The 27,500-nt window shown below is 37.0% G+C and overlaps 1 protein-coding gene across 2 annotated transcripts in view; it reads left to right on the top strand.

The window, feature by feature from the left end:
- The window catches only part of LOC136831189 (uncharacterized), a 159,644-nt gene that overhangs the window by 73,052 nt on the left and 59,092 nt on the right, over positions 1–27,500 (top strand). The gene's annotated exons all lie outside the window — the stretch shown is intronic.

Below are 27,500 nucleotides of genomic sequence, written 5' to 3'. Positions count from 1 at the left end.
TCATTTGATTTAAGGTTAAAGTTAGCCACGATAGTGTGTCTGGCACCGCTGTAGGTGCCAACAACACAGGCCGTGGCTGAAAGCTTCATGGGCCGCGGCTCATACAGAAAACTCGATTGCGCCGAAGAAAATTCGGCGCATTTTTTTTTTAAGAGGAAGAACTGACCGAAATTGTATTTGTAAAAAACATGATTGGGGTAGCGTTATTGACCACCGAGATTGAATTATACGCAGTGGTCCGTGCCTTATACTTATACTGTATATACTTGTTTATTTTGTGCCTTGAGAGAGAGAGAGAGAGAGAGAGAGAGAGAGAGAGAGAGAGAGAGAGAGAGAGACCGAAGATCTCTTGACAAGTACTGATAAGCATGACTCGAAAGCTAAACCACAGGTAAGAAAATGGGAACATAAATGACCGCATCTGGGATGAAATATGGCCCCAGAAAACACAGGCGTCAGGAAGCAGCTAGATGCGCGTGCGTGTGTGTGTGTGTGTATGTATGTGTATGTACACACTTTTCGAATGTCGTTATGGTCCCATTATTTGTGGCGAGTAACACCTTCTTATTTACACGGCGGAAATCTTACATCCACGGCACCAGCTTCACGGACACCAACACGTAATTTCACAGTTGAAACAAAAATATATATAAAAATGTTCCTGATAAACTTGCGTTGGAATTTGTCGTGACGTAAATGTTATTTCAGTTATTTTTTTTTATTGAAGTTTTTTTTTTTATAAGATCATTCGTAAGAATTTGACACTTTTCCTTTTCGTATACATTTGCATAGGGAGCCACACGGGATTGTAGAATCTACACTAACCTACACATGCACGCATTGTCGAGATGCTCTCATATGCATGTATACATGAATATAACCATGTTCATATGTATGTATAGTCTTTGCAACATTCATAAAATACTTAAAATAGCTTGAAGTTATTTATTAAAAGTCTGTCTTCACGGTCCGTGCAGTTTTCAGTTATGTTATTATTATTATTTATTATTATTATTATTATTATTATTATTATTATTATTATTATTATTATTATTATTATTATTATTATTGCTAAGACATTCACAATCTCTTGAAAAACAGTTTGTGTAATGAAAATCCACAATTACATAGTGAAATTTGTATTATTATTATTATTATTATTATTATTATTATTATTATTATTATTATTATTATTATTATTATTATTATTATTCTTGTATACGATGGTTTCATATCCCGTCAGGTTATTTTTATAATTATCTGGACACTCACTGGACCCATTAAGGTATTATTATTATTATTATTATTATTATTATTATTATTATTATTATTATTATTATTAAGCTGAAGAGGCATTTCGTAAAAAAAGCCCATAAGCTGCATCGACATATAGATTATTATTATTATTATTATTATTATTATTATTATTATTATTATTGCACCTCATTCCTGTGTAACGGGGTCTTACCCAAAATCTCCTCACTGAGCTGATCGTACCACGGTGGTCCTTACCTATTACGTTACCCCAATTAACTCCTCTCACGGTACGAACTGAGTAAGAAAAGCGGTTGTAGCTTCGATAATAACTAGATTAAGAATTCTACAAGTCAACCCAGATTTCTATGAATGGCCCAGTGTGCTCCATTCGGGGAGAACTTGAATACATTTGAATACACGCTGGGGACGATGCTGTTAGCTACAACTATCGAGATGGTTACTCATGGGCGCCATTAGACCAGTGACCCCGTAGGGGGTTTAGTGCATGAGGTGCACTGTAGGCACTACTTAGGGTTCTTTGCAGCGTCCCTTCGGCCCCTAGCTGCAACCTCTTTCGTTCCTTTTACTGTAGCTTCTTTCATATTCTCTTTCTTCCATCTTACTTTCCACCCTCTCCTAACAATTGATTCTTGGTGCAACCTTTAAGCCTTTTTGCTCTGTTTCCCTTTCAGCACTGAATGACCTCGTAGGTCCCATTGCTTGGCCTTTGGCCTAAATCCTATAATCAGTTCAATTCAATAGAGCAATGACTGTTGTTTCCTACCCTACATGTACGAGATATTATTATTATTATTATTATTATTATTATTATTATTATTATTATTATTATTCAGAAGATGAACCCTATTCAAATGGAACAAGCCCATAGAGGCTATTGACTCTGAAGTATTATAATTCAAACTTCCAAAGAATGTAGTGTTCATTCATTCGAAAGAAGTAACAGGAGGTAATGGGAAATACAGAAAGTCAAGAAAATAATAAATAAACGAATAAAAATAGCTTCCAGTATAGCAAACAAAAGCGTGAATGAATCATTGCTCTGACAGATGAGTGAATTTGACCACCAGTTATTTAATATCTTCGAATCTGACGGTCCGTCCAGGCGAGTGACTACGATGAAAGGGAATAGCGTGACGTCATGGCAATGAGGTGCTGCCATCTGTCGGGCTAACTTGAACAGAGTTGTTCCAAAGTACTGTAATAATTCTTCTGTTATTTATTTATTTCTCTACCAAAGTTATATCGTTTTATAGTCTTATTAATCTTATTAAGTTTTACTTTTATTATGATATTTTGGAAGTATCTAAAGAAATTCGTCGTTAAAAATTGAAAGAAATTCCAGTTAACTTTTGCCTAGTTGTGTTTTTCTAACACTGAACTGTTTTGTAGCTACAAATCAGCTGACGTAAATATAGTGTAACGGTGCAGGGAAGGCTGCTGAGGTGATTGGTGTTCTTTGACGCATTGCTGCTGTTTTCTACATGTTTATGTAATTGTTTATTTTTTACATTTCCATATTTCTCTATGTACGTACTCGGAACATTTAATCTATATGCATAAAAGGACTGAAATATAAATAGAACATCTGAATCTCTCTCTCTCTCTCTCTCTCTCTCTCTCTCTCTCTCTCTCTCTCTCTCTCTCTCTCTCTCTCAATAAGTGAATAATTATATTTCTTATATTTTTTTCAGTTCAGTCTTGCATATATTATCCTGTTCTTTGCACTTGTTCGTTTTTTTGTGAGAATTTCCTAGTATTTAAGGTGATAAACCTTTTACAATGCCTTGAACACAAGCCAGTTTACAATAGATACATAGATGTGTCTGTATAAGGTAACTGCTGCATTGAGAGAGAGAGAGAGAGAGAAACCTTTAAGAATTTCTTAGTATGTAAATTGGTAGATTTTACAATGCCTTGGACACAAGGTGATTTACAATAAATACATGGATGTGTATGTATAAGGTAACTGCTGTATTAAGAGAGAGAGAGAGAGAGAGAGAGAGAGAGAGAGAGAGAGAGAGAGAGAGAGAGAGAGAGAAACTTCAAGAATTTCATATTATGCAAATTGGTAGATATGGCAATTTCTTCAACATAAGACTATTTACAATAGATGCATGGTATGTAAAAGTTAACTGCTACATTGAGAGAGAGAGAGAGAGAGAGAGAGAGAGAGAGAGAGAGAGAGAGATGTGTATGCGTTAAGTTAACTGTTATATTGAGAGAGAGAGAGATTATTATTATTATTATTATTAAAATAGTTTAACCAGACCACTGAGCTGACTATTGGCTCTCATAGGGCCGGGGAGGGGAGAGAGAGAGAGAGAGAGAGAGAGAGAGAGAGAGAGAGAGAGAGAGAGAGAGAGAGAGCACCAGCAGCAGCAGGTTGTAGCTGTATATCTCTAGATTATTGGCTCTATCAGATTTGAATTGTGATATTTAAATGTCATTATTTTTTCACTGTGCAATAACAGACCGGCTTCTGAGTGAGGTCAGAGGGCCGTCTGTGCCACCCCTTGAGAGGAACATATGTCGTTTGTTCGAACTACCGTAAAAGAAACACTTGTTATTTTGTCTGTTGTCTGTCTTAACTAGCCGTGTTTTTTCTTTCCCGAGATTGTAAATGGAAGATAGTCTCTCTCTCTCTCTCTCTCTCTCTCTCTCTCTCTCTCTCTCTCTCTCTCTCTCTTAGCGCTAAGAAACATTTTGTTATTTTGTCCGTTTTCTTTCTCATCTAGCCGTGTTTTTTTTCTTTCCCGAGATTGCAAATGGAAGATAATCTCTCTCTCTCTCTCTCTCTCTCTCTCTCTCTCTCTCTCTCTCTCTCTCTCTCTCTCTCTCTCTCTCTGTGCTAAGAAACATTTGGTGTTTCGTTCGTTGTCTCTCCCAACAAGCCATGTTTTTTTTCTCGTCTCCTGAAATTGCAATTGGAAAATAATCTCTCTCTCTCTCTCTCTCTCTCTCTCTCTCTCTCTCTCTCTCTCTCTCTCTCTCAGCGTTAAGAAACATTTATTTTGTCCTTTGTCATTCTTAACTAGCTGTGTTTTTTTCTCATGACATTTTAAAATGAATAACTCTCTCTCTCTCTCTCTCTCTCTCTCTCTCTCTCTCTCTCTCTCTCTCTCTCTCTCTCTCTCTCAGCGTTAAGTTGTTACCTTTCGTGATAACTTCAGCTTGTCCAGTTCACGCTTTGTGATTATTCATATTCCTCTAAGAAAGAACTCATTCATTTTTCATTTTTTTATTTATTATTTTTCAAATGAATACATTCTTCCTTCCCCCAGAAGCAGAAATGTCATTCATAATTCCGTAATTTCCTAATTTTAGTTTTCTGTAAAAGAAAACTATCGTGTCGGCTTTGTCTGTCCGTCCGCATTTTTTTTCTGTCCGCCCTCAGATCTTAAAAACTACTGAGGCTAGAGGGCTGCAAATTGCTATGTTGATCATCCACCCTCCAATCATCAAACATACCAAATTGCAGCCCTCTAGCATCAGCAGTTTTGATTTCATTTAAGGTTTAAGTCAGCCATAATCGTACTTCTGGCACCGGTATAGGTACCAACAGCACAGGCCACCACCGGACCGTGGCTGAGTTTCATGGGCCGCGGCTAAGAATTTCATGGGCCGTGGCTGAGGCTAACCACCGGACCGTGGCTGAGTTTCATGGGTCGCGGCTAAGAATTCCATGGGCCGCGCTGTACAGAAAACTCGATTGCACAGAACAAACTGAGGCGAAGTTTTTACTTATTTTATACATAAACGCAATTGAATTACGCGCGTAGTGGCTAAGCTTCCGCGTATTCTCAGTAACCCAGTTGGCGTTTGTACGCATGCTCCCCCCCAACACCACCACCACCACACGTCTCATCATCTGTAAGATCAATTTAAGTTTCCTCTTTAGAGAGAAGGTTTGGTTTAGAAGATTATTATTATTATTATTATTATTATTATTATTATTATTATTATTATTATTCAGATATATGAAAAGCTTTACATTTGTATCATTAATTCGTATTATTATTATTATTATTATTATTATTATTATTATTATTATTATTATTATTCTGGTATATTAAGAGCTTTGCACTTGTATCATTAATTCATATTTTTGCCTTCTGTCATTATTATTATTATTATTATTATTATTATTATTATTATTATTATTATTATTATTATTATTATTATTATTATTATTATTATTATTATTATGCGGATGTTACTCTTCTCATTTGTGTTTTCATCATATGCATTGCCATTGCAAGATTCAATTGATGATAAATCCGCCTTGAGTAAACGGAACTATATCATAATTTTCTTTAAATAGAATCATTATTTTCCGTTGACCAATTTCATTTATTATATCCCAAGACGAACAACAAAATGTATATAAGTAGATTTTAAGGACAAACCTACTCATTCCAAAAAAAAAAAATGTAAAAAAAAATAAAGCTAGTGGGATGAACCGTAAGAGAGAAAGGTGAACATAATGCAATACTGCCGAAAATAGTCTTTCCAGTAAGGTCGAAAATCTCCTAGAAACTATATTAAAAATGACTCTTGCGAACTGGAGCCATTGCATAATATACGACCAGGGCAGGTGGCTGGTTGATTGCTTGTGTCCAGAGACTTTTAACTGTCACAAATATTTTTGAGGTGAAAAAAAAAAAAAAAACAGTTTAACAGATGATGAGCATAACCTACAACATTTGTTTTTAATACCTCTCTCTCTCTCTCTCTCTCTCTCTCTCTCTCTCTCTCTCTCTCTCTCTCTCTCTCTCTGAAACATTCATTTCACCCATTCTCTCTCTCTCTCTCTCTCTCTCTCTCTCTCTCTCTCTCTCTCTCTCTCTCTCTCTCTCTCTCTTGAAACATTCATTTCACCCATTCTCTCTCTCTCTCTCTCTCTCTCTCTCTCTCTCTTGAAACATTCATTTCCCATTCTCTCTCTCTCTCTCTCTCTCTCTCTCTCTCTCTCTCTCTCTCTCTCTCTCTCTCTCTTGAAACATTCATTTCACCCATTCTCTCTCTCTCTCTCTCTCTCTCTCTCTCTACGTGGCTTTGAAGCACGTACCTGAGAGTTGTTCTAGACATTGTCTCCTTTTGGAATTCAATATTGCGTGAGTTGTGAAGCGTTTATACAAAATTAGCTTGTTTTATTTATTTGTAACAAATGAAAGTTACCTTTGTATACTCGAATCAGCCTGAATATAGTTTTAAAACCGCATTGTCTGCTAAATTGTTATTGAAATATAATATATATATATATATGTATATATATACATGTAAATAAATACACACACACACACACACACATATATATATATATATATATATATATATATATATATATATATATATATATATAAAGTGTTTGTATATACATACATATATATAATATATATAGTATATATATATAACTTCCACAACATCAGTTACTTTATACAACCTAAGCAAGGACCAGGTAATCTACTCTATGAAGCTTGGTCTGTCTATACCGAAGGCTCATTCGCAATGTTCCAAAATCTGTCCCACCCACGCACAGTGCGCCACTCACCCATCTCTTACATTCATGCTCCCTACGTTTCCCATTCTCTCCAGATGGCCAAACCACCTGGGTCCAGTTTTCATGGGCGGAGAAAGACTAACTCTTAATGTATTCGACCTTGAATTTATTGAAAAGATAAGAAAAACCTATCATGACATTTTAAAGCTTATGTTTTGATAAAATAAAAAAAACACCTTTAAGAAATAGATAAAACTTTAAGAAAACATTTTTATAAGCAGTCTAAGGCGATTCACGTTAGTATAACTCCAAGATCAGGAGAATTCGGCCATAAACTGTTAAAACCTTCGACCCTTCGATATACAATGAAGTGGGCAGAAAAAAAAAACACACAAAAAAAACACACCCAGGGGCAATAAAAGTTCCGGCACTTAGGCAGCAGCGGTTAAACATCACTTTTTGAGACCTTTTTTATTATTTTTTTTTTACATGCGTCGGAAGTGTCACTTCCAGGGAAAGGAAAGCACAACACTTTTACTTTAGATATCCGAGAGAAGTCATTATTTGCTGGCAGAGTTTGACTCAGATCAGACTGTCAGGGTTATGTGAGTCCTCTCTCTCTCTCTCTCTCTCTCTCTCTCTCTCTCTCTCTCTCTCTCTCTCTCTGAAAACTATAAACAGAAGATTAAGATGTCGCCATTATTGTATTTTCACGAAGGTTGATTTTATTTTGTGTTTTTGTGTGGGTGTGTGTATGCGCGGTCAGATACATACTCTCTTATACCTTCGAGCATGCGTGCGATTGAGATACGTTTAAATTTGCTTAGCGAGTCATTGTAAAATTTGTATCAAATTTTGAATATCGCATGTATAATTGGAATTTATGTCTGTACTTATGTATTTAATATAATAATTTGTATCGGACATATCTTTTAAGCTATTGTTGTTATGCAGTTTAACATACAGTCATTGACCTTCAGTATTGAGACGCCATTTAAGAATACAACTAAACAAAAACAAGAAATTTAGGAAAAAGAATTTTTGACGAGACTAAGTTTTTCAGCATTTAGCAAAATACGAAATCGTATAATCAGTTTTGTGAGGTGTAGAGAGATATTAAGATATTGGAATTCTCTCTCTCTCTCTCTCTCTCTCTCTCTCTCTCTCTCTCTCTCTCTCTCTTGCGCAACAAAGAAGTCAAAGAAAGCAAGTCTCGGGAAAGTTGTCTAGATTTAATGGCAATCATCCTTTGCAAATTTAAAGAAAACAAACATTCACAGTGAACTAGATTGCAATGTTTAAGTTCATTTTTAGGATGTTCTCTTTAAGATAGGGTACCCTAGACCGCATCCTTCAATCCTTCCCGTCGCTTTGACGAGACATACCATCATCCTAGGGTACCTATCGCCTGCCTCCACACCATTTAGTATTCAGGATATATCACGCTCCCCCCGTTATAGTAAATCAGTATGCTGACATCCTTTCCGAGTCCCATAGGCCTATATAGACCTTGGGGCCTACCTAGACCCTTTGACGGCCTATACCTGCCTGTATTTCGTAATCTCCTTTTCCATTTTTTTTTCTCCTGTCCTCCAAAGACGTCGACCTTGACACGCATCCCGTTAGATCCCCCGTTAGACCCAAGGAAAGAAGAAGAAGAAGAAGAAGAGGTTCCAGCATCAACTAGGTTGTTGTGGTTTGCCTTCGAGCCAAAGCTTCTTCTTCTTCTCCTTTTTTCTGATATTCTCGGACTAATGCCAAAACCATATTGCTGTCCATTGTACCACCCGTCAATACCTGAAACCTATCACTCGCGTCGTTACCCAGTTACCCCAAGAAATTGTTCCATTACCCTTGAAAATTACCCCCGCGGCCGCCGTTACGTTTTTTTTACAGCTTGTCCCGAAAACGAACCGGTTTTTGCCTCAGGCCCCATGACAGTTATGAACGCAGGAGGGGGAGGAGGAGGAGGGGGTGGGGGGAGGAGGAGGAGGAGTCATAAACTGGTGGGAGAATGATGATGGAAAGAGGGAAAAAATCACTAATTATCTTTTGAGGTAAGAGTCTGAGAAAATGGGTTATGTAATGCTTGGAAGGGATCAGAAGACAAAATGAAATACAAGCTGGTTTATCTTGTTACACACACACACACACACACACACACACACACACATATATATATATATATATATATATATATATATATATATATATATATATATATATGTATGTATATATATGTATGTATATATAGTGCGTGTGTATAATATACAAATTAGTCATTTATGTTACAAAGTTTTGCTTACGAATACGCTTTAAATAACGTAAATCGAATCAGAATTATTTTGACCACATGCCTTAGATAAGGAAATATAACCAGAATTACCTCCTCAAATAAGTAATAAATCTTCGCGAATAAATTTTGCATGACTCATACTATCAGACATAAGGTGTACCGAATGTAGTGTTTGGCTTCGTTATCAAATAACTTCTAGTAATTTACGAGCGAGAAATGTACCGTTTAAAGGTACCATGATTTTTTTTCCTGGAAATGTGATTCCTGAAAAGCCAGCCTGGAATTCCCAAAACGTGGGAACTTCGTTCGCCCGTTTACCTGTAAAGCAGTGGTTCTTAACCTTTCTATTACCACGGCCTCTCCAAGAGTTGGTCCTTCCCTCCACGCCCCCCCCCTTGCATCAATGATTAAAATTCCCTCCCAGATTTAAAGGAAAATGAAAAACAAAAGAGAAATGGTGTTTTTATTCATTTCGGAATGAATTAGTGAGATACTTGGCACTGCTTCTTAGCGACTCTTGTTAAGAGAATAACGAATATAATTATAGAATTTTAAATTTTTCCCTGGGGCTCGAGCCCCCGCTGGAAACCGTTGACGCCCCCCAGGTTGAGAATCACTGCTTCAAAGCGTCAGCTGAACTTTTCCGAACAATGCAAGAAGAATAATTGGCAACTTACGGATCAATTACCGTCGACGAAGAGAGAAGTTCGTTCTTGCCTTTCTTTGGTAATTTTACGTATGCGTAGCAAATAATTAAATAGTTAAAAGTACATTTTAATTCAAATTTGCTGAATTTGAATGATTTTCATATTAATTAACGAGTTGCTGGTAAATGTTATTATTATTATTATTATTATTATTATTATTATTATTATTATTATTATTAAGAAGATAAAAAACCCCATTTCATGTAGAAAAATCCCCCAGGTGCCATTATTATTATTATTATTTTTATTATTATTATTATTATTATTATTATTATTATTATTATTATTATTATTATTATTATTATATTATTACTACTCAGAAGATAAACCCCTGTTCATAAGGAACAATCCCACCACAGGGCCAATGACTTGAAATTCAAGCTTCCAAAGAATATTATGGTGTTCATTTGAAATAAGTCTCAGAAGATAATAGTAAATACAGAAAGAAGAGATCAGTTATTAGAAAAGAATAAAAAAGAAAAATGAATAAATTCATAGAGATAAAAATGTAAAATAGAACATTTGAATACAAGGTGAATTGTTAGAACTTTTGGTGATCTAATTACACAACATCCTCTGGGAGACTGTTCCTCAAGTTATTATTAAAACGATACATCAGTGTCGTATGTATTTTTCGTGTGTCATCCTGTGCCATCTGTGCACTACAGATGGTTTGAATTGTCCGCCTGCAGATGGTCCTGATTACGTAGGGAATTATTGTCCAGAATGTTGGTTCCCTTAATTAATACGTATCACCCGGCGTATAAACAAGAGTTGAGACACAGGGTGACTCAGCATGATTTGGTTCTGTTGCGAGTTGTGTTGTAGGTGTTTCGAGACAGTTGGTTGTCTTGCTTCGCAGCCATCCGCTGAATATTATTTATTTATAGCCTCTCCTGTTACTCTTGCACTTTTTGTACCTGCTAGGAATGTTCATACTTCAACATTGTGTATTTAAAGCCTCTCCCAATCACTCTTTCACCTTTCGTACCTGCTAGGAATGTTCATACTTCAACATTATTTATTCACAGCTGCTTCTGTCACTCTTGCACCTTTTGTACTTGCTAGGAATGTTCATACTTCAACATTATGTATTTAAAGCCTCTCCCAATCACTCTTTCACCTTTTGTACCTGCTAGGAATATTCATACTTCAATATTATTTATTCATAGCCTCTCCTATCACTCTTGCACCTTTTGTACCTGCTAGGAATGTTCACACTTCAACATTATTTACTCACAGCCTCTTCTGTCATTCTTGCACCTTTTGTACCTGCTAAGAATGTTCATACTTCAACATTATGTATTCATAGCCTCTCCTATCACTCTTGCACCTTATGTACCTGCTAGGAATGTTCATACTTCAATATTATTCATTCATAGCCTCTCTCTTAAATCAATCTTGCATCTTTTGTACCTGCTAGGAATGTTCATACTTCAACATTATTTATTCATAGCCTCTCCTACCCCTCCTGCACCTTTTATACCTGCTAGGAATGCTCATACTTCAACAGTATTTATTCATAGTCTTTCCTGTCAATCTTGCATCTTTTGCACCTGCTAGAAATGTTCATACTTCAACATTATTTATTCATAGCCTCACCTATTATTCTTGCACCTTTTACACCTGCTAGGAATGCTCTTACTTCAACATTAAAAAATTACTCTGAAAGGAAACTTTCGTATAAGTAAATTTAAAATTAATTAAAAAATTACTCTGAAAGGAAACTTTCGTATAAATAAATTTAAAATTAATTAATTTGGGGATATATATATATATATATATATATATATATATATATATATGATATATGTATATAATATATATATAAAAGTTTTTCGGTTACTATTCAATATCTTTTCGACGTCAATAACCAACATGTTGCAACGCCAGTTTGAATGACCATAAATCAATCAATCAAACAATCAGTCAATCAGTCAATCAATCAATATTATATATATATATATATATATATATATATATATATATATATATATATATATATATATATATATATACATACATACATACATACATACACTTAATCATATATATGTAAATACATACAAAATATATGAACAAACACATACATACTGTAACATGTATATCATTTAAATTTTGTCGAGGACGCCAGCCTCCTTAATAAAGATAAATAACCGCTCTATAATGTATGTGATTACTAATGAAGACGATCCCGATTTCCTACTACCGCGATGCTCCTCCGGTCGGCGCTTCGCAAAAATGCATAGCCTGCGCGCGCATATGACTGGCGGCCGAAGTGGATGTTTGCGTGAGAAACACCACTCAGGGCTAAACGTTCATTGTGTGTTAGTGACGTTAGTGGCGACACAGGCGGCTTTGCAAGACAAACGTTAACAGACACTGAGACAGAGAGAGACACACGCATAGCGGATAGGATGGTGATATATGATGGTTTCGCCAGATTGGAGGCGGCTACTGCTTCTTCTTCTTCTTCTTCTTTTTTTTTCGCTATTTACGGTATTTGCGACCTTATTTTTTTTCCCCCTTCTCCGAAAGGGTTCGAATTCCTGTAACGGTCTACGGCGTTGGAGCTGGTTTTTTTTTTTGGGGGGGAGGGGGGGGGTTGGGGCCGCGCGAAATTTGAATTCATTAGCATCCTCCGAAATTCTTCTCTCTCTCTCTCTCTCTCTCTCTCTCTCTCTCTCTCTCTCTCTCTCTCTTTAATATTACGCACAATTTGTATTATTACATAAGGTTCTGAGGTTGTGAATTTGTATTAATCATGATATTACGATTCATTCCATTGGTTTAGTTAGCTCGTGAGTACAGTTTTAGCTGTTGCTTCAAAGTCGTGTAATAAATCATAATATTTGCCCTTTCCCTTTACAGAAACTGTACCCTTATTAGTAGCTAAGTAGTAGTAAAACTCTGTTTTAGCTGTTTTTATAAGAATCAAGTAAAAAATGCGCCGAAGTTTCTTCGGAGCAATCGAGTTTTCTGTACAGCCGCTACAGCGTATAGTCAAGGCCACCGAAAACATATCTTTCGGTGGTCTGTATAATGCTGTATGAGCCGCGGCCCATGCAACTTTAATCGCGGCCCGGTGGTGGCCTATCCTTTATAGTTGCCAGAAGCACGATTATGGCTAACTTTAACCTTAAATGAAATAAAAACTGCTAAGGCTAGAGGGCTGCAATTTGTTATGTTTGACGATTGGAGGATGGATGATCGACATACCAATTTGCAGCCCTCTAGCCTCAGCAGTTTTTAAGATCTGAGGGCGGACAGAAAAAGTGCGGACGGACAGACAAAGCCGCCACAATAGTTTTCCTCTCCAGAAAACTAAAAAGCAGATAATCAGGTGCCAGGTAGACCAAAGCAATTAACCCTACCCTTTCGCCACTCTTGTTTTTGTTCGTCATTCCTCTCTGCCTAAGTCCACTTTTACTGTTTACGTAGTTTTTTCCCTAAAGACATAAAGACACCTTTTTCCTCTTCCTGAGGATGTAAAGACACTTTTTTCCCTTCTTGAGGGCATAAAGACACTTTTTTCCCTTCCTGAGGACATAAAGACACTTTTTTCCCTTCCTGAGGAAATAAAGACAGTTTTCCCTTCCTGAGGACATAAAGACACTTTTTTCCCTTTCTAAGGACATAAAGACACTTTTTTCCCCTTCCTGAGAACATAAAGACAATTTTTTTCCTTCCTGAGGATATAAAGACACTTTTTTCCCTTCCTGAGGACATAAAGACGGGTTTCCCTTCCTGAGGGCATAAAGACACTTTTTTCCCTTCCTAAGGACATAAAGACACTTTTTTCCCCTTCCTGAGAACATAAAGACACTTTTTTTCCTTCCTGAGGACATAAAGACACTTTTTTCCTTCCTGAGGACATAAAGACTTCTTGAGGACATAAAGACAAATAAAGACTTTTTTCCTGAGTAAAGGGTTTTTTCCCTATAAAAATCAAAGACTTTTTTTTTAAACATAAAGACAATTTTTTCCTTCCTGAGGATATAATTTTTCCCTTCCTGAGGACATAAAGACGGCTTTCCCTTCCTGAGATAAATAATTTTTTTCAGTAACGACATAAAGGTCACTTTTTTCCCCTTCCTGAGAACATAAAGACACTTTTTTTCCCAATAGGGTTTCTATAAAAAATCAACGGCTTCTTTTTTTAAAAATTTTTTTGAGGTAATTGTAGAAAATAATTTGAACAGTACTGTAGTTAGAAATTTTTAGTTTATAGTTTATATACCTTAAAGAAGAGCTGATTTTCGATCGCAAGTTCGTGAAAACTCTGTCGCGTCTTAGTGAGGCTTCGCTGGTCATCGGTTCTGGAATATTGTAGAAAAGTTTCTCTCTCTCTCTCTCTCTCTCTCTCTCTCTCTCTCTCTCTCTCTCTCTCTCTGAAGCTGGTTAGTAACGTTATTATCCACAACAGCTATGGGCTATTTATTTTGTTGCCAATTCATAGTGGGATTCCTTTTACTGTACCTCCATTCATATTATCTATCTTCCATCTTGCTATCCACCATCTCCTAACAATTATTTCATAGTGCAACTGCTTTGAGGTTTTCCTCCTGTTACACCTTTCAAACCTACCTACTCACAATTTCCTTTCCAGCGGTGAATGACCTCATAGGTCCCAGTGCTGGCCTGTGTATATTCCATTCCTATATTCCTTAGGGGGATTGTTTTTCTGAGGCAAAGCTGGAATCCTTGTCTCTAGGAATGATAGTGTCAGGAGTGATTCCATATTTAAGAAAGACTTCACTCCTGGGTAATTTGAAAGTGCGTGGGTATATAAACTAATTGCCTGTATGGTAATGACTGTTTCCAGTCCGTGGTTCTTGTAGAAAAATTCCAGAAGTTTAAATTGAACGATGCGTAAATATAGCAGAGAACAAGAACCGGAATGAGTAAGTAGAACACTGAACAAAGAGAACAAGAAGAATTGCAGGCTTTGAAAATGTGACCTGAGGTAAAAGCGTCCGAGAAAGACAAAGATATAGATTAGTTCCAGTTTATTTCCGTTTTCACGTAAGTACCCCCTTTCCCCTCCCAACAATCTCTCTCTCTCTCTCTCTCTCTCTCTCTCTCTCTCTCTCTCTCTCTCTCTCTCTCTCTCTCCCCTTCCTTCCCCGCCCTCCAAGGCAGCATTTTAAGCTAAGCACCTCGTAACACTTCACGTAACTGATGACGGACAGATTTACAAAGTTACGTGACGGAAGGAATGTCGCGTCCGGTTTTCTGGCGTAATATTTTGTCGTTATTTACGGTTGCCAGCGTTTCATTAAGTCTTGAGAGCTGTCATTTTGGTAACTGTGCTTAGGGACGTTTCTGAAAGCATCGCAGGAAGATTATGACTGCTCTACAGTGTTATGTGACAGCGTTATATGGTGTTAATGCTTTATTTTGGCTCTAGAGACGTAACGGGAACGCGAGCGGATAGTGTAAAGTGTTATATAAAATGTTATGGATTTGATGTAACGGCTCTCCGTTTTCGTGGAAGCGCCTTGCGCGCATGCGTATGTATCTCTCACCTACTTTTCTTAATTCCGTTTTATTTTCAGGAATTCAGACTCTTCCATTTTTGCGAAAATGCTTTCCGGAGGAATGTGGTTGCTACTGCTTGTCATTCTCTAATTGTAGATACTAATATATTGTAAATTTCATTTAAATTTGCAATATACCCATCAACAGCACCTCAGCCCTTTTCACAATTACTTCATAACTAATTAATTATCTTGAAACTTTTGCTCCCTAGATGTTTTGTAACGCCAGGGTGATATAAACCAACTCGTCAGTCAGTCCTCACAAAGAGTTCAGGGTCTTTCGAAAACTTCCCGTAGTGGGGTTAGTGCCGTCAGTGCACCTCATGCGGTGCACTGTAGGCATGACTTATGGTTCTTTGCAGCGTGCCTTCGGCCTCTAGCTGCAACCCATTTAGTTCCTTTTACTGTACATCCTTTCATATTCTCTTTCCTCCATTTTACTTTCCAAACTCTCCCAACAATTGATTCATAGTGCAACTGCTTTGAGGTTTTCCTCCTGTTACACCTTTCAAACCCTTTACTGTCAATTTCCGTTTCGGCTCTGAATGACCTCATAGGTCCCAGTGCTTGGCCTTTGGCCCAAATTCTTTATTCAATTCAATTCAGTTTTTCCGAAAACTGAACATTAACGTCAGTCATTGGACAATCTTCAAGTCTTGGTTTCTCTTTGTAAGTAACTAATCTATTAACCAGTTTACAAGTCACTTCTAGCATCTAGATCTCGGTACAGACTTGATTCCTTTGGTAAAAAACTTTTGCCACATTGTCATGTTTCGACATTTCTCTCCTTTCCCTCTAAAACTTCTACCAATCTATTCTGCCCTAAAATGGAAAACTGCAGTATCTGCAGTTACTGCAGTTTCAGAATGATTCTTCAGTGCTTTACTTAGGGGGTCCCATTTGCAGTATCTGCAAAATCTTCGAAATTGAGATATGCCACCTATTGGGCTTGTGAAACACTAGTACACAAGTTACTGCAGTTTCAGGATGATTCTTCAGTGCTTTATTTACGGGGTCCCATTTGCAGTATCTGCAAAATCAGTAGTAAGGCAAGGGAGTATCTACCATTTTTCTCAGTTTTGTATTTTTGCAGATACTGCAGTCTTCCGTTTTATGGCAGTATACTTGGCAGAAAGTTCAGTTGGGCATATATGTGTCATTTACTTTCTTGCAGATTCAGTATCTGTATCTACTTGTGTAATGTGTTATTGACCTTACATCTACTATATATACACACACACACACACACACACACACACACACACACATATATATATATATATATATATATATATATATATATATATATATATATATATATATATATATATATATATATATATATGTAACGATGGCTTTTTACTTGAAATTTTTTATCTTTTAAATATTAAGCAACTTTGGCTTGGGTATAACTTGAAATTAAAGAGAATTAGATGATTATTGCATCTGCTTTCGCTTTTTTGGGGTGGACACATTGATGCCACTGATGTTACCGCTGATGTATGTATGTATATATGAATAATACATACATATATATATATATATATATATATATATATATATATATATATATATATATATATATATATATATAATGCGTAAGCGTGTCTGCACATGTGCGTATCTATGTAATAAATCTGTATATATACAGTATACATATATACATAAGTATACATCTTTCAGTATACATTGCATAAAAAACTGTTTAGGCAAATGATTCGCATAAACTAACACTTTGCGGAACCATCCTCTTATAGCCAAGAAAAAAATAAATAAATCAAAATGTACTAAAAAAATAATATTTCTCCGTGCGATCGCATGTTTGCGTGCTTGCGCGCGTGATGCGTTTAGGACATACAGTAATTGCCAGTCGATGCACGCAGACCCACGCCATTACAGCAGCACCTGCAGAAAACGCCTATTTGACTTCAGCGAAGCCACTGATGGAGGCGAGAGAGACCATTATCTGTTGGTAAGTGCTAATAAAAGAACGAGGGGGCAAAAAGCAGATTAGGAGCAGAGCTACCGTAGATCTTTTTTAACCGTCGTTTTCCCAGCCTCCGGGAGCAAGCCTTCTGGCAGGCGGCGTGTGCGCCTGCGCAGAGCGGCCGCGTGCATCCTCATTGCTGGATTCGTTTTGGGGCGGTTTTTGCGCATCTCCATTTGCGGCCGTTCGATTCTCGCGCTCTGGCTTGTTAAGCTAAGAAGAGGAAATCTCGGAAGTCTCATAAAAGAGAGAGAGAGAGAGAGAGAGAGAGAGAGAGAGAGAGAGAGATGTCTCATCTCTTTGCCTTAACGATCTCCATAACACGTGCGAAGGCAAGTGGGTGCACGGAAGTGTACATAAAAGCGAGGTAATCAAGAGTAATGTGTCCTGTAGTTACATAGTGAACCAGTCTTTTTCTTCTTCTTCTTTCTTCTTCTTCTTGCAAAGTTTTCTTCTTCGCTTTCTTGATATTCCAGAACTTCGTTGGGCAATGTATTTTCTTTGTTTTCCTGGCTACGAACAAGTTGTGTTTTAGTTGGTAATAAACGAATTATCTTTTCATTTAATTTTACCGTTCTTCACGCAGCCGTTTCCGTACTGCGATTAATGTTTTTGCTAAGAAATATAAGTCAGCAGCGTCCGAATTATGTCAGTAAATTAAATGGAAAACAAGTAAAAAATGCGCCGAAGTTTCTTCTGCACAATCGAGTTTTCTGTACAGCCGCTACAGCGTATAATCAAGGCCACCGAAAATAGATCTCTCTTTCGGTGGTCTCGGTATAATGCCGTATGAGCCGCGGCTCATGAAACTTTAACAACGGCTCGTTGGTGGCCTATGCTATATCGTTGCCAGAAGCACGATGATGGCTAAAATTAACCTTAAATAAAATAAAAACTACTGAGGCTAGAGGACTGCCATTTGGTATGTTTGATGATTGGAGGTTGCACGATCAACATTCCAATTTGCAGCCCTCTAGCCTCAGTAGTTTTTAAGATCTGGGGGCGGACAGAAAAAGTGCGGACGGAGAGACTAAGCCTGCACAGTAGATTTCTTTTACAGAAAACTAAAACTGGGAGGTTACTTTCGCTCTGGTTTGACCAACCTGTCGTCTTTCGTACCTGGGAGATGTCTCTCTTTCCCTTTTTTATTTTATCTTTTTCCCCCCTGCATTTTTATGTGCTCATTGCTTTCCTCTTCATTTTTTATATTTCCTTTTATCTGAAAAACCTAAAGTTTTTGTTATCTGCATTGGGACTTCCACGGCAAGGCCAGATTAAAGTTGATTCTTGATGCGTAAAGTAAATATGCCTAATTTTTTTAGGGATTCTGTAAAGTAAGAGATTCTCTCTCTCTCTCTCTCTCTCTCTCTCTCTCTCTCTCTCTCTCTCTCTCTCTCTCTCTCTCTCTTTAAGTCCCAGCACTGGATCGTTAACATTTGTCTTTCCTGGTACAATACGTACCTAAACAAAAACTACGAATCCATGAAACTGAGATCGGCCTTCCTTTGAAAGCCCTCGAGTAAGAAAAAGTGTTTTTCAGTGTCCTGTGTTGGTCGTTGATATCGAGGTCTAGAGCAGTGATTCTCAAACTGGGTGCCGTGGCACCCTGGGGTGCCACAGACAGTGCCCAGGGGTGCCGCAAGATTGTCGTGAATTTTATCTTGGCTGGATCATCTCAATGAACATTTGTAAAAAAAAAAAAAAGTTTGCAGAAGTCTTCATATAATTATTATCAGTGTGTCTACTCTAATATATTATCATACATTATATATATATATATATATATATATATATATATATATATATATATATATATATATATATATATATATATATATATATATATATATATATGTCAGTCTGCCTTCTCAACGCTTAAGTTTATCTTATTCTTCTGATTTGCTCTTTGTTTGGACAGTGTATTTCTGCATGTACGGTGTTCGGATTTTGGGTTGAGTATGGATAATAATTTTATTCATTAAATAAGAAGTTAATTCATGCGATATGGTGGGATTGTGATAAAGGGGTGCCACGGTATTGATTACATTTGTTGGGGTAACATCACTAAAAAAAGACTGAGAACCACTGGTCTAGAGAATCATATTATTCATTGGGCCTTAATTCTTGCAGCTAAGAAAAATTGACGCAGTATTGCCATTTCCTATCGTCTGTTAAAAGAAGATCAAAATCTGTTATTGCATCATTAATCTGACTTTCTTTACCGGACAAGTTTGTCCTCGCCCAGGTAGCCGAAGTCCGCTAACAGTTAGCTATACAGTTGTAGTTGTTTACTCTTCATTGCTCGGCCCAGACCTGTCTATATTTAGCCAGTGTTCCTGCATATATATGTATGTATACTGTATATATGTATATATACATACATACATGCATACGAGTATATACTTTATAGATATACATATGATATATTGAATTGTGACGTGCTCTAAATTTACAGTGCCTCAACCACACACCATCCCACGTTTAAGTACATATTCCATACGAACAAATGATCCGGCCGCAAACTTCATTAAGAAGTGGCCAAATTCCAACAAGGGAGGGGGAGGGGAAGGGGAAGGGGGGAAGGGGTTTTGAAAATTATACATGCGAAAATCGGTCCATCACCTCGTAAAACAATTTCCGTCACCTAGAGGCGCGTTCGGTATTTTTTTTTTTTTTGGAACCGATGCAAAAAACCGCTACAGTTCCGTCCAACATTTACAGCTGCGGTTTTGGGGGGACTTTCAAAAAAATAATATCGTTAGCGTTTACCTTTTCGAAAGACTGCTGTTGCTGCTGCTGCTGCTGCTGCTGCTGCTATAGCTGTTAAGTTTCTGCTGTTATAGCTGCTGCTCTGTACTGTGGTCATCCCCGTACACTCTGTACAGTTAGCCGAGATGTGAGAGAGTGTTCAAACACACTCTCCGCTTCATTTGAATATTCGCTTCCCAGGGATGCGGAGGCGAAGGCCAAGTCGTTCTCAGACATTGTTTGTTTTCGTCGGGGTGTCGACTTGTACAGATGAAGGAATTAGAGGTATTTCGGCGGGATGTTCAGAGGAATTAGTGTCAGGTGTTTGTTCTCTCTCTCTCTCTCTCTCTCTCTCTCTCTCTCTCTCTCTCTCTCTCTCTCTCTAGAAATGACCAGTCAGAGAAGAAAGGAACTACATTTCTGTTAGAAAAATATCCGACTTTTCAGAATTTTTCGGCGAGATGTTTAGAGCAATTTGTATCAGGTGTTTGTTCTCTCTCTCTCTCTCTCTCTCTCTCTCTCTCTCTCTCTCTCTCTCTCTCTCTCTCTCTCTCTCTCTCTCACTAGAAATGACCAATCAGAGAAGAAAGGAACTACATTTAGATTGGAAAAATATCCGACTTTTTACAGAATTTTTTGGCGAAGTGTTTAGAGCATTTAGTATCAGGTGTTTAGAGAGAGAGAGAGAGAGAGAGAGAGAGAGAGAGAGAGAGAGAGAGAGAGAGAGAAAATGAAATGACCAAGACGCATCAGAGACAAAAGGAGTTACAAGTATTTTTAATAATTGCCAACTTTTACAGAATTTTTCAGCGAGGTGTTTAGAGCAATTAGTTTCAGGTGGTTCTCTCTCTCTCTCTCTCTCTCTCTCTCTCTCTCTCTCTCTCTCTCTCTCTCTCTCTCTAGAAATGACGCATCAGAAACAAAACGAGCTACATTTATTTTTGGCTAATTACTAACTTTTACAGATTTTTTCCTGTCAGCTACAGCCACTTTCTTGCCGGAAAGAACAATTAGGGGTATTATCATCTTACATATTTGAATTATTCATGTCTGTTGTGGATTTTTTTTTTTTTTTTTACTATTTCCTGCACCTTAAAATCTTCTGTAAATCTCTAACATTCACACCTGAAATTGTGTAACATTTTTTAAGAAGTTTATTCCATCGGTTTTTATTCTTTTTTTCACTTTTAATAGAAATTATGATTTTGCGTATTTTGGAGAAATAATTGCTATACATAATCACACAGCATATTCTTGTATAGATGCAAAGGAAGTGTATATACATTTCCTATTGATTATTATATTTGCAAATGTACGCACCATCGTATAAAAAAATTGCATTAATATACAGATGAAAATAAGTAAATAAGAGAAAGGCGACTCTAACTAATATGCCCAAATTAAAGTAAATATATAATAAAACGGAACAACACGAACCTACACCATTTTGGAATGGAATGGAATATAGAATTTAGTCCAAATGCCAAGCGCTGGGACCTAAGAGGTCATTCAGCGCTGACAGGGAAATTGACTGTGAAAGGTTTGAAAGGTGTAACAGGAGGAAAACCTCTCAGTTGCACGAGGAAACAATTTTTAGGAGAGGATGGAAAGTAAGCTGGGAGAAAGAATATGAACGGAGGTACAGTAAAAGGAATGAAAGGGGTTGCAGCCAGGGGCCTAAGGAATGGACGTTCTTTGCAGCATCCCTACGACCCCTACCTGCAACCCCTTTCATTCCTTTTACTGTACCTCCGTTCATATTCTCTTTCTTCCATCTTACCTTCCACGTCTCCTAACTGTTTTCCCCGTAGTGGGGTTGCACCGTTAGTGTACCTCACGCGGTGCACTGTAGGCATTACTTAAGGTTCTTTGCAGCTTCCCTATGGCTCCTACCTGCAACCCCTTTCATATCTATGAATCTCCGTTCATATTCTCTTTCTTCCATCTTACTTTCCACCATCTCTTAACAATTGCTTCGACATTATTTTCAGCGCTGAGTGACCTCATGGGTTCCAGCGCTTGTCCACTGGTAATCAGGCGTCTGATAAGTGAAAAAACGGGGTGGTTTTTGCTGGTGGCCGTTATATCTTTCACCAAAAAAGTCACATAAATTATTCTCTAATTTTCCCTTTTATCTTGAAAGTAAAAGCAGGATTTTTTTGCCATTTCCCTCTCTCTCTCTCTCTCTCTCTCTCTCTCTCTCTCTCTCTCTCTCTCTCTCTCTCAGATCCAATTTCCTCACCATTGTCTCAGCCAAATAGAGGCATTTTAGCTACACGTGGTATCTGTTGAAACTTGAAACGTTGGTTCTCACATTCTCAAATGATTGTATTTAATTCAATATAATAATATATTGCCAATAAATTGCTTCCTGTATGTTTTTATATTAAGTTACTAATTGTTTTTACGAATTTGTTAGCACAAATTTCTTTTTTATTAAATGCTCTATTTTGGCTGATTTTCACAGTTTGAGTTGAATTTTCAAAATGAATGTAAATTATCTAGAATAGATTATCTTATTTCAGACTCTTGTTTTTTTATTCATCACGGTTATTGGATCTGCCTACTTTTTCTGCATGCATATATGAAGTGAAATATGCTGGAAAAAATGTGTCATTATAATATATATGTACCCATTCAAATATTTAGTAAATTCTTTTGTAAAATATTTTCTACCCAAATCTTTTCTTCTATTAAGGCTCTCCGTCATGGTCAAGACGTACCATGTCGGCGTTGGGGAGAGAGAGAATTAAATAGAGAGAGATAAAGAGAGAGAAGAGAGAGAATAATCAATTATCGTTTTAATTTACTTCAATTATGTATCGAGGTTTATTCATTTTTTTAAGAGTTAATGTTAATCATTCTAATGTTCCCTTTTCCAATAAAATGAAACGTGTCTCTATTATTAAGAGAAATAATTAACTGGTTTCTTCTGTTAAGAGAATTAATTAACTGGTTCTGTTAAGTGAATTAATTATCTGGTTTCTTCTATTAAGAGAATTAATTATCTGGTTTCTTCTATTAAGAGAATTATCTGGTTTCTTCTATCAAGAGAATTAATCAATAGTCTCTTCTGTATTAAGAGAATTAACTGGTTACTACTATTAAGAGAATTAATTAACTAGTCTCTTCTATTAAGAGAATTAACTGGTTTCTTCTATTTTGAGAATGAATTAACTGGGTCCTATTAAGAGAATTAGTTAACTAGTTCCTTCTATTATTAATGAAGAGAATTTATAGACTAGCCTCCTGTTAAGAGTATTGACTGGTTTCTTCTACTAAGAGAATTTTCTGGTTTCTCCTATTAAGAGAATTAACTGGTTCCTTCTAATAGGAGAATTAACTAACTGGTTTCTTCAATTACGAGAGTTAACTGGCTTGTTGTATTAAGAGAATTAATTAACTCGTCTCTTCTGGTAAGAGAATTAACTGGTTTCTCCTATTAAGAGAATTAATGAATTAACTAGTTAATTAATTATGTCCAGGAGTTAATGACTCTCTGCTGTCAGTCAACAACACGTCAGTAACAGTCAAGTGTCCCATTGTCCGTCTGTCCGTCTATCTGTCTGTCACCCATCACCAGCGACTCGCCGAGGAATGAATGCGTGCCTGTCCGCTAGACAGAACGGTGTTGAGGGCGATTTTGAGGTAGCCCGCAACCTCTCTCTCTCTCTCTCTCTCTCTCTCTCTCTCTCTCTCTCTCTCTCTCTCTCTCTCTCTCCAACAGACCACCGTTAGGCCGCGTGGTTTCTTCGTCTTCCGCTTTTTCGTCCACCGGATGTGGAAAGAGAGAGAGAGAGAGAGAGAGAGAGAGAGAGCAAAGAATTTGGTGGTAGGGTGAAGGGGGGGTACTTGGATCGGTTATGGTCTGCGTCCGTAATTAGATCCATATCAGTGTCGTCTCTCTCTCTCTCTCTCTCTCTCTCTCTCTCTCTCTCTCTCTCTCTCCTTGTAGTCATGCCCCCTTTGTTGACAGTTTGAGCAAACAGGAAGTGCGATTAGGTTTACGCAAAGTAGTAATGAGGATGAAAATAGTAATATTTGAGTAGCTTAATGCTTTCATAATTTGACAGTGCTCTTGAACTGCAAATCTTCTCTCTCTCTCTCTCTCTCCCCTAACGGAAGAGTATTTGTGAATGGCAATAATCAGTCTCCCTTCAGCCTTATTCCCTAAAGGTGGGGTACGTGTGAAAACATTAAATTACCAAAACTATCTAACAAGGTTTTATCATCAGCTGATAAAAACTCAGTACTGAAATATCTCCGACACACTCTACTGGTCAGTGGTGAACATTACGGAGAAGAAGAAGAAGAAGAAGAAGAAGAAGAAGAAGAAGAAGAAGAAGAAAGTACTTCTTCTTCCCACACTCGTACTGAATTCAGCACAGGTGGATCGCTGAATTCATATACAGAAAATCCATACGTCCGAAAATCCTCTATCTCATTAAATCGTCATTAACTTTGATGAGCTTCTCAGATGAGATTTCGCGCAATTACTACATTGAGATTTGAAGCGTCTGTGTCTGGGAAATCCGTAGTTTGTAGAGCTTTGGACTAATGCGAGAATAAAGATTTGATTTGTCCTTATTTCACACAATTATTGTACTGAGATCTCAAGCGTGTGTCTGAGAAATCCGTAGTTTGCAGAGCTTTAGACTAATGTGAGAATAAAGATTTGATTTTTCCTTATTTCACACAATTATTGTACTGAGATTTGAAGCGTCTGTGTCTGGGAAATTCCGTAATATCTAGATCTTTAAACTAATGTAGAATAAAGATTTGATTTTTCTTTTTTTCGCACTATCATTGTACTGAGATTTGAAGCATCTGTGTCTGGGAAATCCGTACTTCGTAGAGCTTTAGACTAATGTGGAATAAAGATTTGATTTTTTCTTTTTCACACAATTATTGTACTGAGATTTTAAGAATCTGGGTCTGAGAGATTCCGTAGTTTCTAGAGCTTTAAACTTATGTAGAATAAAGAATTAATTTTTTCTTTTTTTCACTCAATTATTATGTTGAAATTTGAAGCGTCTGGGTCTGGGAAATCCGTAATATCTAGATCTCTAGACTTATATGGAGTATAGATCTGATTTTTAGTTTTCTGAAAAGAAAACTCTTGTGCCGGCTTTGTCTGTCCGTCCGCACTTTTTTTCTGTCCGCCCTCAGATCTTAAAAACTACTGAGGCTAGAGGGCTGCAAATTGGTATGTTGATCATCCACCGTCCAATCATCAAACATACCAAATTGCAGCGCCCTAGTCTCAGTAGTTTTTATTTTTAAGGTCAAAGTTAGCCATAACCGTGCTTCTGGCAATGATAAAGGCTAGGCCACCACCGGTTAAAGTTTCACGGGCTGCGATTCATACAGCATTATCCCGAGACCACCGAAAGATAGATCTATTTTGGGTGGCCTTGATTAAGCGCTGTAGCAGCTGTACAGAAAACTGGATTGCGCCGAAGAAACTTCGGCGCATTATTTACTCGTTTTTTTTCTCTCTCTCTCACTTTCAGCTGCGTTCGGTGCTTTCGAATCCGCTGTCTTCCGGAAAGCAAGCAGTGGGTTTATGGGAAATTTCTCTTAACGGGAAGCTGATACTAGTGTTTGGGCGCTTTCTGTGTGTGTTTTTTTTTTTGTTTTTCTGTTGTTATAAACATTGTGGTTTTTTTTTGGTTGGAACTCTTATGTTATTTTATTAAGGATTCTTTTCAAATTTATTTTGTTTATTTTCTTACTATCTCTCTCTCTCTTAGTTCCTCGTTGGGGGAGTGGGTTCCGTTCTCAGCTAGCACTCTGCTGGCCGCGAGTTCGAATCTCCGACCGGCCAATGAAGAATAAGAGGAATTTATTTCCGGTGATAGAAATTCATTTCTCGCTGTAATGTGGTTCGGATTCCACAATAAGCTGTAGGTCCCGTTGCTAGGTAACCAATTGGTTCTTAGCCACGTAAAATAAATCTAATCCTTCGGGCCAACCCTAGGAGAGCTGTTAATCAGCTCAGTGGTCTGGTTAAACTAAGGTATACTTAACTTTCTCTCTCTCTCTCTCTCTCTCTCTCTCTCTCTCTCTCTCTCTCTCTCTCTCTCTGATAAAGAGGGAAAAATTAACATACGTGAGTGGAAAATAATTCATGTCGAAATGTGTAGCGAGATATAGTAAAATAAAAAAAAATGTGGCCTCGACGAGGTAATCGAATACTTTTGCATCAGTAGAATAATTCATCACGCTTTTTTTTTTTTTAGTTTTCTGTAAAAGAAAACTATTGTGCGGGCTTTGTCTGTCCGTCCGCACTTTTACTGTCCGACCCCAGATCTTAAAAACAGCTGAGGCTAGAGGGCTGCAAATTGGTATGCTGATCATCCACCCACCAATCATCAAACATACCAAATTACAGCCCTCTAGCCTCAGTAGTTTTTATTATATTTAACGTTAAAGGTTAGCCCATAATCATGCTTTCGCAACGATATAGGACAGACCACCACCGGGCTGTGGTTAAAGTTTCATGGGCCGCGGCTCATATAGCATTATACCGAGACCACCGAAAGCTAGATCTATTTTCGGTGGCCTTGATTATACGCTGTACAGAAAACTCGATTGCGCCGAAGGAACTTCGGCGCATTTTTTACTTGTTTTATCTGTTCTTCCGGGTCACGGTCATCACTTGAAGTAGCTGGCCTTATGCCAGCACATTCTCGTGCACCAGTGAGCAATCAGTAAGGAATTCAGTTTATTTTTTAAGGAGATGAAAGATAATTTATTCTTTATATTTCTCTTCGACTTTCATCGATGTTTTTTTTTTCAATTTGTAGAAAAAATATTGACTCAAGTAAATTATGGTCATGTTGGAATCATTTCATGTTAGATAACGCTTTGCTAATTAGATATTAATTAGATAACTATTTATGTTCATTTGTTAAGTTTTCATAAACCATTTCGAACATGAATAATTATAGTTAGGTGATGGTTATAACGAGAATGTATAATGTATAATACACTGGGAATATTTAGCTCTCATAAAACACTCGATTGTGACGGTGTGAATATTTAAATAAATAACACTTGACTCGCAAATATTGACACATAATAAATAAATATTACACGAGTATTTATAACATATATATGTATATATATTATATATAAATTTTAAGTTATAAATTTATATTATATATGATATACGTATATATACACAATGTTCTTGTGTAATATATGCATATATATATATACATATATATATTATATATAATATACTGCATATATATACATGTATATATATATATATATATATATATATATATATATATATATATATATATATATATATATATATATATATATGTGTGTGTGTGTGTGTGTGTGTGTGTGTGTGTGTGTGCGTATCTATAATTATAACAAATCAGTACAATTATAAAGCATGATTTAAAAGCGATCTTATCACAGACAATCA

This window comes from Macrobrachium rosenbergii, chromosome 48 (assembly GCF_040412425.1).
Source record: "Macrobrachium rosenbergii isolate ZJJX-2024 chromosome 48, ASM4041242v1, whole genome shotgun sequence".
Lineage (NCBI taxonomy): Eukaryota > Metazoa > Arthropoda > Malacostraca > Decapoda > Palaemonidae > Macrobrachium > Macrobrachium rosenbergii.
The sequence above is the reverse complement of the archived record's forward strand: the minus strand, read 5'-3'. Positions and strand labels throughout refer to the sequence as shown.